This window comes from Equus asinus, chromosome 3, assembly GCF_041296235.1.
Source record: "Equus asinus isolate D_3611 breed Donkey chromosome 3, EquAss-T2T_v2, whole genome shotgun sequence".
Taxonomy (NCBI): Eukaryota; Metazoa; Chordata; class Mammalia; order Perissodactyla; family Equidae; genus Equus; species Equus asinus.
In genome coordinates, this window is record NC_091792.1 from 112108961 (window position 1) to 112127479 (window position 18519).

The following is an 18519-nucleotide window of genomic DNA, read 5'->3' on the forward strand; positions in this document are numbered from 1 at the left end:
TTATCAAATTTTCATAGCTTTTCCAATGCTCAGTATCCTAGGCATAGAATTTGGATGTATCAAAATTCAATATATACTTAACATTTATTTATAAATTTTGACAATATGAACTATACTCTCCAAGTAAATTCGTATACTTTCCCTTCATTTTCTGTTAGAATGATTATACTTGCATTAAAAATCCAACACAAAATGCCTTACAAATAAAGAAAAAGGGTAAGCGCACATACTAGGAAGTTCCGAGTTGTGTCAATATCTCAATGATGCACTTAAGTTCTCAAAATAACTTTGCCTCTCCACTCCACCAGACACAGTGTACACATATTCTAACTCACGATCGCACAATGACTATGGAGTACCAGGTGCCACTCGGAAAAATTTCAAGGACACAGAAAAAAGAGGACGCCATTTCTGTGTCCCTGCTTGTAAGTACCAAAAATGTTCTTAGCAGCCTATCCTCTCCAAAATTTTGTCTTGTCTTATGATCAAGAACTGTGTCACATGTTGCTGTATCACTGGCTGAGGATGGCATTTCCACTATCACTCAGAATTCACTTCTTGCCGCAGTGGGGAACTAGCATTTCCTGAATCATATGGCCTCCTGATATTAAAATAAAACCAGAGCTCATTTATCAAAGAAAATAAGAGTATCTATTGTGTAGATAACAATCATGTCTTCTTACTATCTCCAAATAAAGCTTATCTTTACCTACTTCGGTGCTTTAACTAAACCCATTTTATCTACATGAGTATTTCTAGACCCTGTCTCTAACAATGGAAATGCAATTCACCTTTCAGAACACAATTGTAATCTCACAGCAGCCTTTACTTATAAAAGTCCTCTCTGGAACATTCTTGTGGAAGTAGTGATCACCAATTAAACCCCTAAAATGAGACAGTAGGATTTTATGTTTTACTTCTTCATAGCTCTTACAATATTTAACAGCAAGGATAAAAGGCATTGAAAGCCGACTTTTTTTTTTGTCTTGTCTCTATATATCATTTTGGTACCAGACTCAACCATTTTTTTCTTGGATATGATTTTTTTATTTTTTCATTGCTTACAACCACCATATTTCAATATGTTCGTTGCTTTACAGTTGTATTACTCTAACAAATTTCTAAATAACTTCTTTGTCTTCGTTCGTCCTCTCTACATCGTACTTTATACTTGCATTTCTCTAGTGTTCTTCTTTAAATTTTGTGCATGTTTAACCATATTCTTCCTTGATTAAACATTGAACATTTATTTATCGTGTGCCTGGGACTATCCTAGATTCTAATAATTGTGCAGAGAACTGGATATGCCCAGTTCCTGTATTCAAGGAGCCTATCTTTTCACGTGGAAGCCAGACAATTAGGCAAATGATCACAATACAGTGTGAGGCCTATTTTAAAAGGGAAAATATCTCACCACATTCCATCTAAATAGTTATTCCACCAAGCTTCTGAATCCTTTCCTATGTAGTCATATGATAAAAATATGGCTCCAGCCCTTCAATTAATTTGATTCTCTCATCAAATACTGTAAAAATGTATTTGCTCCTGTCTTCTTGCCTTCTCATTTTTCACTGCACTTACGTGGGATACACTGTCGACTGAATTCCACTTTTCTGAAGATAAATCTTTTCCTTTTTTGCCTGTTCCTTTTGTTGTTACTCTATTTTTCCAAACTCTTACTGCACTTAGAGCCAGTACTATGCGACTGTAAACTTAAAATAATGCATTTTAGGTAATTCATTCTTTATATTTCCAGTCCTAAATTGACAATTAGTTTGTAAGCTTCTTAAAACAAGCATCATATTTTATATATTATTCTGAACTCCATATCTAATTCAATGTTGAAAACGTAGGAGAGAGATATTAAACCTTTAAATAATTTATTTTATTTCTGCTTGTTAGTTGGTCTGGATGTATAGTGTTTCAAAAGTATATGCCATTCAGTTATACACATGATTTCATGTAAGTTTGGCAGGAAAACATGGGATTTTTATATAACTTTCAGTATCACAAGTGAAAAATTTGTAATTATTTTATAAATACATAGGTTCATATGGTATATGATCCTTTTAGATATTTCTCTGTGTATTCCACTCACCAGTCAACAAGGTGAAACGAGTGTTTTTTACAAACAAAAAGATTGCCTGATATTTGCCAAAGTGGAGAAAATATATCTTGTCAGATCAAAATGTGTTTTATTTCAGTCCAAACTTAAAAGAATCCTATTATTAGTTATTCCTCTTATTATTAAAAAAAGAAAGAAAGAAGGAAAGAAAAATAAACAGAGGGTTTATTTTCTTCCCCAAAAAGGAAAAGAATGGAGACATACCATGTCATCACCTTGATATATCATATTCATTTGCAGAAATCATAGCTGGATCCTTCAGTAAAAAATTCAATAGTATTTAAACCCAACTGATTGTCTTGAATGTTGTTTTGCCACCTACCAGAACATCTTTGAAATATAAAATATCACTGGGGACATGTAGATGTTTCAACAGTGACAAATTCCCCATAATGGTATATTCTGCTGTGACAAATAAAAGCTAAGGGTAGTCATTTTCTACTAGTACCTTGATATAAATTTTAACATAAAAATTCAAACATCCATCTAACATTCCTCAACGCACCTATAGATTGATAGTGAAACTTTTTTTTTTTTTTGCTTATAGTGAACCAACGTCATAATTTTTCTTCCAGTGGTGAAGTAACAAGTATTAGTTTGTGGGTCGTTTTAAAAACTCTTACTGGCTAAATTAATTTCTATAATGTTATTGTCTTCATTCACATCAAAAAATATATTTTGCACATTTCCTATGTTTTTTATATATAAATACTTCATGTTTTATATATTTTGTATTGCTAACAATCTTTATTTTAGCAATAGTAATTATTTTTACTAAAAGTAATTATTTCTGGGATTCTTATGCTTTTCATATTGTCTATAACATTCTTTACTTTGATAAAAACTAAAGAAGAAATTTTAGAAAATCCTATTTCCTAAAGCTAAAATTAGAACTTAACATTCTCACAGAAATTACTCAGCTGAAAGCTATATTACTACTAGTTAAGGCTGGTATGCATCAAGCATTGACTCGCTGTTGAGCTAGATAAACGATAAGTGACACTTCAAGAACAGAAATTCCTGGATATTTGATCTAGTCTACATCATCAAGCCTGAAAATCAAGCCTGAATATTGCTCAAAAGTCTTTTCTCAGATGACTTCTCACATTTTCTAGAAGACATGGTCACTAGTTATATCTTACTTGGTAAATAGTGGTACCCAAATAGAACATATTTTCCATTTGGGAAAGATCTTCAATCTGTGCAAGTTAACAAACATGAAAATCTGTCACGTGAACATTCATTAAAAAGTAAACTCATCATCTATGCACATTCTGAAATATCCTTTTTTAAATGAAGAGTGCAATTTCATAATCATTCATCTATCCAGCTGCTACTTATTTTCTATTGCTTACTGGTCTTTCTTCTCCTATTTGTGTAGAAACTATTTTCCTAAATTTTGCTTTTTGACATTTTTTCCAGTCATATTCAGCTGTGTCTTAGACTTTGGGTGATAAGTACCTTGTAATGAATTATTTCTTCTCATACTCATCATAAAACGGCCTTAATTCTATAATAATATAAAATTTCAGTTAATGCTTTTCACTGTTTTCTGTAGCACCCTGCTTCCATGGCTTGTCTCGTCATTTTAATTTTTTTCTTTTTCTTCTCAGAATTACTTTGAACTCAGTCATACCTAATATAGTTACTTGAACATCTATCTATTTGTAATAGGTTTAATATACTTTCTCATTTCAGGGTAGTATCTTTCTCCATTTAACTTTCATATAGAAGAAAAAGATTTTCTAAAAATATATAATATCTCATGTTTTTAAACATTTATTCACTAAAATTTGTCAGCTATCTTTATAGGCAGCAAGTGGTAAGGTTAATTCTACAGTTAAAAAAATATTTCAGTCACTCTTTGACAGCACTGCAATTGCCTCCTGCCGAGCTTGCCACCTGCAATGCCATAGCGCACAGTGGCTGAGTTAGGAGGATGGCGATGACCCCTGTCTCGATGAGAGGGCAGACTGCAGTGTGTTGAATACTGTCTTTCCAGAATTCACATCTACTCGGAACCTCAGAACGTGACTTTGTCTGGAAATAGGGTCTTTGTATTATTACAGTTATAATGTTTTAATTAACATAAGGATCAAGATAAGAGCATTCTGGTTTAGGGTGGGTCCTAAATGCCATGCAAATATCCCTATAGAAGACAGAAAATAGCACACAGAAACACACAGAAACGCAGAGAAGAAGGCAACGTGAAGCTGGAGGCAGAGATTGCAGCGATGCATCTACAAGTCAAGGCACTCCAAGGATGGCCAACAACCACCTGAAGCCTGGAGACAGCCAGGTACATTTCCTCTCCTAGAGCCTCCAGAAGGAACCCATCCTGAGGACATTTTCATTTCAGACTTCTGGCCTCCAGAATTCTGATAGAATTAATTTCTTTTGCTTTAAGACATCCTGTTTCTGGTAATTTGTTATGGAAACTAATACAGATGCCCATTGAGCTTTGTGGCCACAAATTCAGCATGAAAGAAAGCAGCATCACTGTGGCTTCTCTTTAGTAATAGCAAGTAGTGTTAAGAATGGAGAAAAAGCGACAACTACGGTAACAATAACAGTAATAGGAACAAATATTTATTAATTCCCTAGTGAAAGAATTTCTTTTTTCTCTAAAACCTCACATACCCAGAGCCTGGAGGTAGAGTGGATATTTCTCACCTTGCTTTTTCCCAAGCATCTTTCCCTCCACCTCCACGCCATCACACATTATCTGTGATGTCTCGTTGTTGTCATCTAGAGGTATCTTAGTCATGTACCTTATTCCTGGGTAATTCTAGCAATTTTTCCCTGTATTCTTTCCACATTCTTCACATTTACACCCTTCACCACTTCTGGTCACTTTCGCATCTACATTGAATGGTCAGGCACTTTGTTCTAATGATATTATCTTAACGTCATCACAGCCAACCTCTTCCACAGTTATTTTCTTGACGATCATGTCATTGCCAACACTATGCTATTATAAAAATCTCACTTTCAGGTATCTTAATCTCCTAACCGTGCAGCTCATATATACTAGTACTATCATTCTAGTATCTCTTTGACTTTATTAAGACCTCAAACACACTGACATCACTTTTTCCTATCCTGAAGCATCCACTCCTATGCCTTCACTTCCCTCCTTGATTAGACTTAGCTACAATTAATTTCACAGCAAATCTTTATTGTCGCCGCCTTTATTCTTCCTGCTGCACAGCTTTATTGTATGTCATTTCCTCTCTTAGACATACACTTTTCGCACTTCCAACATACCTCCAATATATCATCCAATCACAACACGCTCAAGCTATAGAATCTCAAGATAATCCCTATATCAGGCCCATATGTAGCTTTTCATGATTAAACAGCTATTAATTAGAAAGACACGTTCTCTCTTCCCTGTATACCACTTGTATGATGGTAGAAGAGGAGTAGGGTGACTACAGTAAATATTGCCATCTATAAGATGAAGAACAGGTGGCACGGAGAAGTCAAGAATCCACAGCTTATATGAAATTCTGCTCAGCCTCAGTTCCCTGGTTCTGCTTCCAAAATATTACTATCTCATCCACTATCTCCATAGTCCTTGGTTTTGTTATCTGGGGGCAGAGGAAGGTGTGTCTTTCCTTTTCCACGGTTCCACTTAGTCATTTCTAAATGGGAAATTGGAAAATAGCCCCTCCTCCCCACTTTTATGCTGCCTCACAGCTTTTTCAGATAGTTTCCTGTCCATAGAAATTTGGAGATCCAAAAATCTTTTCATGTCTCAAACAGTCTCGGTTTCTTACATTCCAAACTAGAGGTGATTTGGCAGTACCAGTTTCTCAAACACATTATGGATATTCTATGCATTTGATTGCAGTCAATTATATGTACAAATAGTCCCATCACAATTCGTAGGAAACACAACTCTCTCTCAAGACCTAAGGTACTATGAGTGAATCTGGCTTCTGTGGGACCGTGATCTTAAGCTTTCTAAGAGCCATTTGTTTCCAATTGAAAAGCTTTAAGAGACATCACTTTGATCCTTTCAGAATTCTCTAAAATGGTTAGTGAGGTCCTTACTGTGAGGCCACGTTTTACTTTAACACCTTGCATTCGGCCTTTTTCCTGAGTCACCTTTGATTTGGTGAAAAACAGCTTTTTTGGGGGGCTGGCCTGCTGGTGTAGTAGTTGAGTTCATGCGCTCCGTCGGCCCCGGGTCAGTAGGCCCAGATCCTGGGGGCGGACCTAGCACTGCAGGTTGGGCCACGCTGTGGCAGCATCCCACATAAAATAGAGGAAGATTGGCATAGATGTCAGTTCAGCAACAATCATCCTCAATCAAAACGAGGAAGATTCGCAAAAGCCTAAAAAACAGCTTGTTTTCAATTACGCAAGTTCTGAACTCTCTATGTTCTCCCTAAATTCTGCTGACACAATGGTGTCACATCTTTCTTACAGAGTTTTATTAAACGCAGTTAGTTAACAACCAGCTAAACTTTCAACATTCTGCCACACATTTTTCCCTCCAGCGTTAAAAGTTTTTAGATAGATTTTCTCTTCTTCCAAGTTAAGGTAGGTGACAGTCTTACCAAACATTTTGCTACTACTTAACATGGAGCATAATTTTCCAGATTTCTATAACAGACGTCTTGCTGCCTACCACTGGTTCTTGATGGCAATATCACATATTTTTTATATTTGTTACATTTGTGACAACTTCTGTATAATCAGATATATTGACAGTAATGCTGTGTAATAAACCCACTCCAAAACCTAGTGGTTTGCAACTATAAGCACAAATTTCTTTCTCATATCTTTCTTATTCAGCTGCTTAACACAATGATTTGCTATTTCTCATGATTGTGTGGATTTTCTGATGTGTTTCTCTGCTGCCTTTGGGCTCACTTGTGTGATTGGGTAGATGAGGTGCTGGATTCAGTAGGAACAGCTAGGACAGCTGGACTTCTCATTTATCTTGTCCTCACAATGTGAAATATTAGGATAGAATTCCACAAGGGCAAAAGCCTCAAGATATTCCTCATATTTCCTACCTCATTTTATTGCTCAAAAGAAGTAAAAGAGATAGGCCAAATTTAAGAGAACGAGAAATAGACTGACAGATTGAGCGACAAAAGGGCAAAGCCACATGTCAAACAAAGATGGAAGGAGCTGATCTACCTATCTTTGAAAACAATTTACTACAGTTATCCTTGCCCCATTGCATTGCCATGATCTTGTCAATTTCAACACACACAGAATATTTGTGCTCACGCTGGTGCTAATATATTTGTTGGAATTACATTGAATCTGTCAATTGGGGTATAATTGACATTTAAATACTACTTCAGTTCATGAACATGATATACCTTCTCATATATTTAGATCATTTTTAAATTCCTTGAAATAATGTTTGAAATGTTCCATACAGAGATCTAGGAAATGTTTTTTTTTAAATGTATTCTTTTTTGCAAGGTGTTCAATAAATAATTTAATTGCTAGTAGATTTTCCTAATTTTTACATTATTCTTTTCTAAGCTTTGATAAGTTGCTTAATTTGAAGTATTTGTCCATATCAATATTCCAAAAATATTAGATCATCCAGAATATTCTCTTGTTATAATTTAGATGCTTGAGAACATCTGTCCCATTTACACCCTGACAGTTTCTAGTCTCTCTGTTTCAGTTTCTGTCTCTATGTCTGTCTCTTCTCCTTCCTCCTATCCTTTGCTCTTTATTTAAATCAGATTTGCTAGATATTTGTCTATTGTATCAAACTTTTCAAGAAACCAACTTTGGCCTTGTCAGTTTTCTCTATTGCATGTTCATTTTCTATTTTATTCATCTCTCCCCATGTCTTTAATATTCTTTTCCTTCTCAGCTTGCTTTGTCCTTTTTATTTTAGCCTATTGAGATAACAGCTTTATAGCCTCTCATCTTTTCTAATAAATGCACTTAATGCTATAAATATCCTTTTATGCATGGCTTTATCTTCATTTGAAAAGTTTTATGTTAGCATACATTCATTACTTTTCACTTAAAATATTTTCAAATTTTTAATTTTATTTCTTTCTTGATTCACAGGGTATTTAAAAATGTATTCCATTAACAGGGATTTTGAGATTGTCTAGTTATGAATTAAAAATTGCTGTAAATATTTGGCTCAATTTCAATCTGTTGAGCATACTCTGAAATATTTCAATCTTCTGAAATTTGTTGAAAAATTTGAATGTCCCAATATGCGATTTCCTGTGGTAAATGGTCCCATGTACATTTGAGAACAATGTAAATTCTGTCATTCTTAAGTGTAGTTTGACATATATCAATTAGGCCAAGTATTTAATTGTATTCATCAGATTTATTTTACTGTTAGAATGCTGTGCCTGCTTCTTCAATCAGCTGTTGAGAGAGTGTTGGAGTCTTCCACTATGATTGTGAATTTGTCTATTTCTCTTTATAGTTTTTTCAATTGTTTCTTTTTATTACATGTTAAGCTAAGCTATTGGTTCCATTATAAGATGTGTAAATCTGTACTCAAAATGAATTTATGGTGCATAAATGATGCTATGCATTTTCAAAACCCATAGAACTTTACAGTATTAAGAGTGAACCTTAATGTAGGTCAATTTAAAAAATCAACCAGGAGATCAAGAGGACCCAGGATGTAATGCTGACTGTGAAAAAAAGAACCTAACACTATTAAAACATATGTCATCACCTCACAAAGAGGAGTGAGAAAGAAAGTGCTGACCTAAATAAGTATGAAAGATTGTGTTTTGACTGGAAACTATAAGTCAAAAAATTAAAGGAACTATTTATAAACACTGTAGTTGGTAAAGTTTTGTATCACAAGAATAGAGGCTATCAACTCTAAAACTGCCAGGTGTACTCTGGGATCAAACATATGAGTAAGTGGATGGCAAATATTGGAGCCGGGCTTCTCACTTTCAGAGAAGGAAGTTACAGCTAAACAAGAGGGGAATGCACAGTGAACATGTAGAATTGGATTAGAATTAGAATTAGAGTTCAATTAGAATTGGATTAGAATCAGTATGAGCTTGTGTACAGCTGAATGTAGATATTTAGATACACAAATAATTCCCTCCTTCTATGTATGTGTGTACATATAGGGTTTAATATACTCTATCCACTGAGGGCCTAGATGCAATAACACTCTAGTCATAAAAAGCACACCTAGCACCCAGATCTTAGACTCTAATACCATTCTGCCCCCTGCTCAAAAAGAAGAACCAAAGCTCCTTAGAAAAATAGCTGATTCTAGAGCTGGCACAGGGAATATACAAGATGAGCTGGAATATCTTGTACTGCCATAAAGTAAGGGAGAGCTCAAAAAAAAAAAAAAAAAGAATAGGGGTGTGTCAAATGAAAACAAGAGCTCAACTAAAATTGTTCGCAATGACGAAAGTTGGGGCAACTTGAGAAACAAATAAATAAACAGTGTAGAATTGGATTATAACTCAAAGTATAAAATAGATATACATGACTCCATACTGATTTAAATAAATAATGTAAGAAATAAAACATGGAGGAAAAGAAACAAGTCTCCTTTCCAGAAGAATTCCAAATAATTTATATAAATGTTCTCTGCTTAGGGAAGTGGAGCTTAATGCTTTATTCCTTAAGTGTAGGCTGTATATGGTGACTTGGTTTCAAATAGTAAAGTATGAGGCTTCATTTGCCTTTAGCAATCCATATAGTATCCAATTGGTTGAAGATTCATAAGTAATTTTCTACCTTATTTAGTTTTTTTCCATTTGTCCCTCAATAAGTGAAGGCAGGCTTCTGTCTTGACCCTAGAAAACCTGCCTATAGATCATTGATTTTCACTAGTTTGCAGAGCTCCACTCCTCACCCTAATTCAGAAGTCTCAGTTTCCCAAGTATTTAGATACTTCACTCTCATTTCCTCTTCTCTACAACTTTTGACTCTGTTCTCAATTGTTGCTCTCCTTTCCTGCTTTCGTGTAGCAGATGCCTTGGTGAACTTCCCTACTTTCCCTTTAAAGTGGAAGCTACCACTCAGAAGTAGCTGACCTAATAGAATGGTGGAATGGCCTATAAAACAGTGGAACAGACGGCAGTTACATCACCAGTTCAGAAAGAAATCTCATGGAAGTACAAAGTTTTACTTTGAAAGGTAAAGCAGATACTTTTAATTAGCAACAAGTATATGGCACTATTAATTCCATAGCGGGAATACATGAATCTGAGAGTCAACGGGTAAAAGGAAGAGTAGGTCCTTTCAACCACTGCACCTAATAAAACCCCATAGAATTGTTGCTTCCTGTGCTAAAAACTTTGAGTTCTTCTCATTGGGAGATCTCGCTTGCCAAGGGAAGAATGTCTCCAACAGGGACCACAAATAAAATTCCCTGAACTGTAAGTTGAAACTGCCACTGCGCCATTTTGGGCTTTTGTTACATTGATTCAACACGCAACAAACCAGGTTACTATACTCATTGGAATATTTGATTCTAATTAGTAAGGGGAAGTCTGGTTGTGACTTTTAAGAAGGTCAAGAAGGACCGTATGTCTGAATTTTAAAGGATTATCTGGGCTTCCATTCATAATTCCATTTTTAATAGTATTAATTAAGGGAGAATTATGGCAAACAAGAATGGACAGGACCATGGAGGATGCAGAGACTTCAATAACAAAATCTTGGGTCTCTCTGACAGGGAGGGGTGACCAGTTGAGTTCCTGCCTAAGAACAAAGGAAACGTAAAATGGATTGTGAAAGATGGGAGTTATAAATGACAACCACAACTTTATTCATTTACAACAATAAATTCTATAGGGGTGATTTGTACTTTTGTAATGAACTGCATTTTGTAATAGACTGCTATATCAGTGGTCTCCAATGACCCATAGCTCCTAGTATTCACATCTTTGAGTATTTTCCTTCACATTGTCTGTGGGCTTGGCTCTGTGATTGCCTTTGGCCAAGTGAGACATACCCAGTGGGATGCAAGCAGAGCCTTGATAAATGCTTTTAATTGGGTGAAACTCCTTTCCTTGAAAAGCTTTCTTCTTTTCTTGGTTGCTACAAACTCCCTGAATGATCTTATTTAATTTCTATGTTTTCATTTCTATTTATAGGTAGAGCAACACCAAATGAGATACTCTAACCAGGATCTCTTTCTGGAGTGATAGCTATGTAATTTTAACTCTGTTGGAAACAATTTCGACACATCCAAGCTAAATTCTTCTTCTTTTATCTTTTTGATAATAGCCATCCTAACAAGTATGAGGTAATATCCCATGGTGTTTTTTATTTGCATTTCCCTGACTATTAGAAACGTTGAGCACCTTTTCATATACCTGTTGCCTATTTGTATCTTTTCTTTGAAAAATTGTCTATTCATGTCCTTTGCCCATCTTTTAACTGGGTTGTTTATTTTTTCGTTATTGAGTTGTATGCATTCCTTAAACATTTTGGATAAAACCCCTTATCAGATACCTGGTATGCAAATATTTTCTTCCAATCTGTAGGCTCTTTGTTCAATGTTGCTTATTCTTTTTCCCATGCATAAGCCTTATAGTTTGATGTAGTCTCACTTGTTTACTTTTGTTTTTGTGGCCTAAGTTTTTGATGTCATATCCAAAAAATCATTGCCAAGGGCATAATGCTAAGTGAAATAAACCAGAAACAAAAAGAAAACAAAAATATGCATGATCTCACTTATCTGTGGAATTTAAAAAGTTAAATACATAGAAGCAGAGAGTAGAATCTGTTACCAGGGACGGACAGTTGGGGGAAATGAGGAGATGTTTGTCAAAGGGTAGGAAGCTTCAGTTATGTAGGAAGAATAAATCCAGAGTTCTAATGTACAGCATGCTGGCTATAGCTAAGAATACTGTAGAGAATATTGGAAATTTGCTAAGAGTAGATTTCAGGTGTTCTCATCATCAAAAGATGGTAACTATGTGAGGAGATGGTATGTTAATTAGCTTGACTATGTATATATCAAGTAATCATTTCACTACCTATATATTAAACCATCATGTTGTACAACTTAAATATATATAATTTTTATTTAAAAATTAAATTAAAAAATCTTCTTTCTCTATCTCTAAAACCTTCTTTTCCTATGTTTCTATCTTCAAATATCCAATTGCTCAAGACAGAAATAAAGTTTTTTTTCTTATTTTTACCATTTACCTCAACAAGTTACTTTCAAATATTTTCAATTCTTTTCTTTCTGGGAAAAGAATAATCACAATAGGATTATTGCAAGAGTCTCACAGATGGTCTTTTCACCTGATTTTCAATGTTGCTCCCTTTCCAATATACTCTACCACAGCCAAATGAAATCTTCTGTTGTGTAAATCTGGTATCATAGTAGAGAACAGGAAACAAAGAGCACTGCTAGATCTTTCCAGGAAAGCGTGGATGGGAAAAATAGTGATCAATGAAACAATCAAGAAGTAACAGTTGAGATTTCTAATCACACTAAGCATGATAAAAAACCTGAGGAATGTCAACAAAAATGATCCCTAACCAATCTATAAATGAAAATTTGAGTGAGTTTATTCTAAGCCAAAATGTGAGGACTATGGCCTGGGGCCTTCCTTCCCGAAGAAAGGAAGCGCACCAAAGAACTGGGGGGTACAGAGTGGTCCTATACCCTAAAAGAGCATGTTTCATATATGATTGAAATGTCCCTTTTACAATAGTCATGAGACTGCTCTGTCAGCACAGTGATTGATGGACACAGCAGGTAGGTCTGCTGTCTCAGTGGACACAGCAGGGTGGCAGGTCAGTTGTCTGGAGCCGGGTGGTCACCAGTGAGCACAGCAATCAGTTCCTAGCCTAGGGAAAGGTGTTTATCCTTAAGGAAATGTCAGTGTGGGGGAAGTTGCACCTTTATCTTAAGGCCATTTGCTCTTGTCTTTGGGACATAGCAAATGCTTAAGCAGATATACAATGCGTGCTCGATGGCCGTGTCAGGCCCTTTTGGAACAAACCAAGTCAGGCCGAATAAGGTTTAGACCAAATAGCTTCCTCATATACTCCAATATATCCTCTTGCTTGCCATTTATATTTGTGAGGAATAATCCATTATTTTTGCTTTGTTTTGTTGTGTGTATAACTTAAGCATTTAATGAAAATGTGAGTTTCTCATATACAGGACATTTTAAATAATTGTTGTTACATTCTAAACTTAGATAATATTGCTTTAGGATTATTTACTTTTTCTCAAATTAATGCATTTCTAATTTCTAATGAAAGTGACTATAAGAGTTATCTTCCACAAGTTATCTTTAATTTTTTTTTTTTTTTACAAATTCAGCTGTACCTATATAGCTTATATATAAAGGTCAATTGTTTTTTACATATTTTTGAGGATGATATTTATACTGTTTGAATGATATGTACACAATATCTTCTCCTGTACCAGACTAAATTGTGCAGTTTCTTAAAAGTTATTAGTTTTGACTTGAAAGATTTTCAAACATAAAACTGAGCTATACTCTACCAGCCAAAGATGTAGTCACAGAACTATTGAACTAAACCGAATATTACAAAGTCCAGAAATCTCAGCAAGGGTTAGATTGTCAGTAAAGAAGCATTTTCTTCCAGTGAGAATGTGGTTACTTGTTTACAACATGGATCTAAAATAGAATGAACACTTTCACAGTGATTAAACCACATGCAACTCTTTATCTTATTAAAAATCACAATAAGTAGTAAAACAAATACATATGAGTAAATTTGTTATTTTATAAAATCTGACTATGCATACAACAGAAAGAAAAATATATCAATGAAATATGTTTTATACTTTTGAAGCATGTTTATTTCGGTGTTTTTGAGAATATTAACAAAGTGGGATATTCTCATTGTTTAAAGAAATAATTTGTGTGGTTGAATCAGACACATGTGTGGATTTTTAGTTCTTAGTTTCCCTAACTTAATTGTTCTGATGAAAAGTGTTTATATTATTAAAATACTTCATGCGTTCATTCTGTTTCATTTAAAAACTCAGTGCAAGAGTAATTGATGACAGAGAGCTGATACGCTGGCTTTCAAGTGCGCCGTAAACCAAATCTGCTGTAGATGCTCTGTAGCCAGGCTGTCCTGGCTCTATTACTTAATATCACTTATTGTCTACTTGGCTTTTTATTTAAAGCTTCTATGCTTTAGTTTCCTCACTTAAAAAAATGGGATTAAAGCTATTTACTTCAAAGAACTGTCATGAGAATAGACGTATTCGTATACAATACACTTCTTAGAACACTGCCTTGAGCTAGCAGTATTTATTGTCAACAATTATGATTGGTTTGGTCAATATATGAAGACGGTTGATTTACAGATATTTCCACAGGAAAAAGTAAATTCTGTGTAGTATTTTCACTTCAAACTGAGCTTGGACATAGGTTTAATCTTTTTAGATGTAGCCCTAAGAAATATACCTTATTCTAGCTCCTTCTATGTCGCAAATCATCACAGGCTGATGAACACTGATTGAAAAGCATTGATTTATTTGTAATTAAACTGCTTTTTAAACCAGTGATATTGTTAGTATGACTTTAGAGAAATTTTTCCCCTGAAAAGTTTTCAACATTTGAAAAGCACCATGATACTAATTGTCCTTATATCTCTATGGGGAAAAGAAGGGAAAGGCACTATCTTGATTTTGAAAATGATAATAATTTTAAAAAATTCCATTTAATTTGGCCACAGGCATTCTATCTGGAAAAGTTATTTCTCAGATTTTATTAAATATAGTAGCAAAAGAAAAATAACTCTAAGGTATATAACTTTAAAATAAACTAAGAACTTCAACATACATGGATTATTTACACGGACATTTTCTTCAAATTCTGGTATATTACTTGTTATGGTCTGAATGTTTGAAGCCCCCCAAAATGCATATATTGAAATCCTAACCCTTAAAGATTATGGTAACAGAAGGCGGGGCCTTTGGGAGATGCTTAAGCCATGAAGGTGGAGCCTTCATGAATGGGATTAGTGTTTTACAAAAGAAACCACACGCAGTTCCCTAGCCACTTAAACCGTGAGAGGACACAATGAAAACACGGCCATCTCCACACACTGAATCTGCTGCCGCCATGATCTTGGACTTCCTAGTCTCCAGAAGTATGAGGAACAAATTTCTCTCGTTTATAAGCTACTCAGTATTGTGGTATTGTTGGTATTTAGTTACAACAGCCCAAAAGGACTAAGACATTACTGAACATCCTACTAGCTTGAATTTACAAGTTACAGTAGACACCCTCTTCCTAAGGCATCAAGAGTGACCCTTATTTCTCACAGTAATGAATTATAATTCAAAGTTTTTCTGTGGCCACATAGAGTGATATAATATCCTTTCTTTTGGGAGTAATCTCAATTTTATACAAGGAGAAGAAGGGAATTGTGTCAGACACTGAGCTAAATGGTTTGTATGTATTACGTCATTTAATATTCATAACAACTCTATAAGATTAATATTATCAACATTATCATAAATTAACAAAACTGAAGTTCAGTGTTCAAGTAATTGTCCAAGGACATTTAGTTAGAAAGTAGCAAGACATATCTTCACCATTCTGTCTTCTGTTTCTATATGTTTCATTAATTATTTTCTTTAAAGATATTCCACTTTATACACATGTGTTTATTTTATATGTTTAAGTCATACTACCTTTTGTTTAAATTGTCAAACTTCCAGGATTGTTTTTTTAAAAAAATTCACTTAATGCATAAATATTAAAATGGAACTGTCTCCTTCTTGAAGCAGCACACTTTACGTCCATTAAATAATGATTTAATTATTGCCCGCCTATCCAATAGCAGCGCTATGAAAATATGAGATGAGGTAAATCAATGTTGCTTCATGAAGACAGCTCCTGTAAAGTTCTCTGTTGATAATATGTTCCTAATAGAGGAAGCAGAAGTGATTCATAGCATGAAATTTTTGGCAGTTAGAATGGCAAATATGTGGAATAAGAGTAAGACTGAGGGAGTGGGTACAACAAAAAAGTGTAAAAGTAGATTAAAATTTTCAGATAATCTTTTATTACATTGATACAAATTACCTTATTCAATGAAGTAAACATTTGCATATGTCTGTACATATATGTCCTATTTTAGATATAAAATTAAATAAAAGGAGAAACAGCTTGTAGAAAAAACACGTTAACTTCAATAAAAAAATTACTTTTTCAACTGAGTAGAAAGAGGGAATAATCTACTTATGTCCACCAGAGGGTAGTATTGTAACACTTTAGCATCTGAAATAAGCCTGCTGTCAGAAAAATTCTCAACACACAGATGTCTCAAATAATTTAATTTTTCATTTTGAATATTGGAGAAGAAAATAATTTTAATTTTATATAATTTATACATTTCTCCTCATGTTTCACACTTTTCTAAATGTCTTTCATGATATTATTGATTGAATTAAAAAAATTAAAAATCAGCAAATAAGCATAGATATACCCACAAAAACGACTCACTGTATTATGGAAACTTGTTTCTAGATGTCCCAAATGACCCTCTCAGGAAAAATAATTGAAGTTTCAGATAGAATATAAAAATCCTAAATGTATTGCACGGCTAATGTCATAGTAAGTATTTTACATTGGCCAAAAATTAAAAGCAGAATTTGAAAGATAGGTAAGTGCAAAACTTCCTTGAACTCTGAAGACTCATTATAAGCTCTGGGTGCCCTAATTTTTACTTTCTTGCCTTGTGGGATCGGGTGACAGGAGATTATGCCTACAGTTCCTCAGAGATAAAGAGAACTACGAAACATTCCTTCTTCCCACTATCTAAAGCTAAGAGGCCTTACATATAAGCAAAGACAAAAATTAATCTGCTCTTCAAAAGGGAGAGCAAAAATACATGATTCTTTCAAAGTGATTGTTGACTGGGAGGAATATCTATCCTGAGAGTTTGCAACTACAATCCAGCCATGAGATGAGCTTTTGGTGTGAATACCTGTATATTCCAGAAATCTCATGAGGACAGTTTAATGAAAAGTGGTCCTGGGATGCAGAAGTCAATTCAGATTCTTGGAGTAGGAACCCAACTTAATCCAGGACTTAGAGTGTCTTCATATTAAAAGTGTCAAAAAATTAGCTTGCAATTAAAATAAATACAAAACCCCCAAAGAAAATAGGGCACGGAGAGCGAAAGCTCAAAGAAACGGCAGACAGCAGAATCGGAACAACTTGCCTTCAAATAGTGAAATTATCAGACATCAGAATATAAAATACTCATATTTAATATGTTTATGGCCCAGCTCTGCTGCTTATCAGATGTGTGATCCTGGAGAAGGCGCACTCGGAGCCTCAGCGTTACCATCTGTAAGTCACAGCCATGAGCCTCTCCCCTGAATGCCTGGTCAGGTTAAAGAAGTTTACTAATGTAACACACCTACCACAATACCTGCAGGTGGTAAAGGATGTGTGAGCCTTGCTCTTATGTTCATTGAAGCGAAAAATAAGATTGGCAATATGAAGAAGGCATACACACTATCAGGACACCAAAGGCAAATTTGAAAAAAATAAAGGGAAGTTTTTACAAATAAAAGGTAAATAAGCAAAATAAAATCTCAATGCTTGGATCAAATCACTCAGCGGATCAAATTACTAATTAGAAAACACAAAAAGGAGAATTAGTAAATTTGAAGATAGACTTAAACTCAATGATGGATTTAAAGAATTTATACAGAATTAAGTACAGTAAGGCAAAGCAAGATAAACATAAATAGACAAAAATCTACTTTCTCATGGAGATTTAATCTTCTCAGGAAACATACTGTAAACAAAATGAATAAATTATGTGTTATATTAGAACATGAAAAAAATCTCTAAAGGAAATAAAGGAAAAACGGGTGTAAGGAAAAATGGACAGCAATGGGTACTGATTTTAAAAATGTGATCAGGGAAGATTTCACTGAAAAGGAGACATTTGAGAAAAGATAAGAAGTAGAACAAGAATGAGCCATGTGGCTATGGGAATAGGGAGAGGTAGAGTATTCCAGGTAGAGGGAAGAGCAGTGCAAGGACTTTATGTGGCTGTGTGCAAGGGTCTGGAATGTGTGAAGAACCCCAGTTGGGTGAGTTGGCCTGCAGTGGAGTGAACAGTGATGGGAGAAGTAAAAGAGTAGTTCAGTGACATAAGGGGACAGTTCAGAAAAGTCCTTGTAGGTCATTGTAAGGACTTCAGTTTTTATTCTGAAGGATATGGAACTGCACTGAAGAGCTTTGAATACGTCACATACTCAGAATTGCCTTAGAAAGGAATATTCTGGCTATCATGTTGAAGTCACCCTGGAGGTAACAAGGCTAGAAATTTGTGACTTGTCTTTTCATTTTCATAATGGTGTCTTTTTTTTTTTTCTTTTTTTGGTGAGGAAGATTGTCTCTGAGCTAACATCTATG

General features: G+C 34.7%; 1 long non-coding RNA gene across 3 annotated transcripts in view; it reads left to right on the top strand.

Moving 5' to 3' along the window:
• Positions 1-305: 305 nt before the first annotated feature.
• Positions 306-18519, top strand: part of LOC139044861 (uncharacterized) — a 91307-nt gene continuing 73093 nt past the window's right edge. For all 3 annotated transcript variants that reach the window (XR_011502217.1, XR_011502216.1, XR_011502215.1), the window contains exons 1-3: positions 306-425; positions 10090-10258; positions 11221-11372. This is a non-coding gene — a long non-coding RNA (uncharacterized lncRNA). The remainder of the gene's footprint in view (positions 426-10089; positions 10259-11220; positions 11373-18519) is intronic.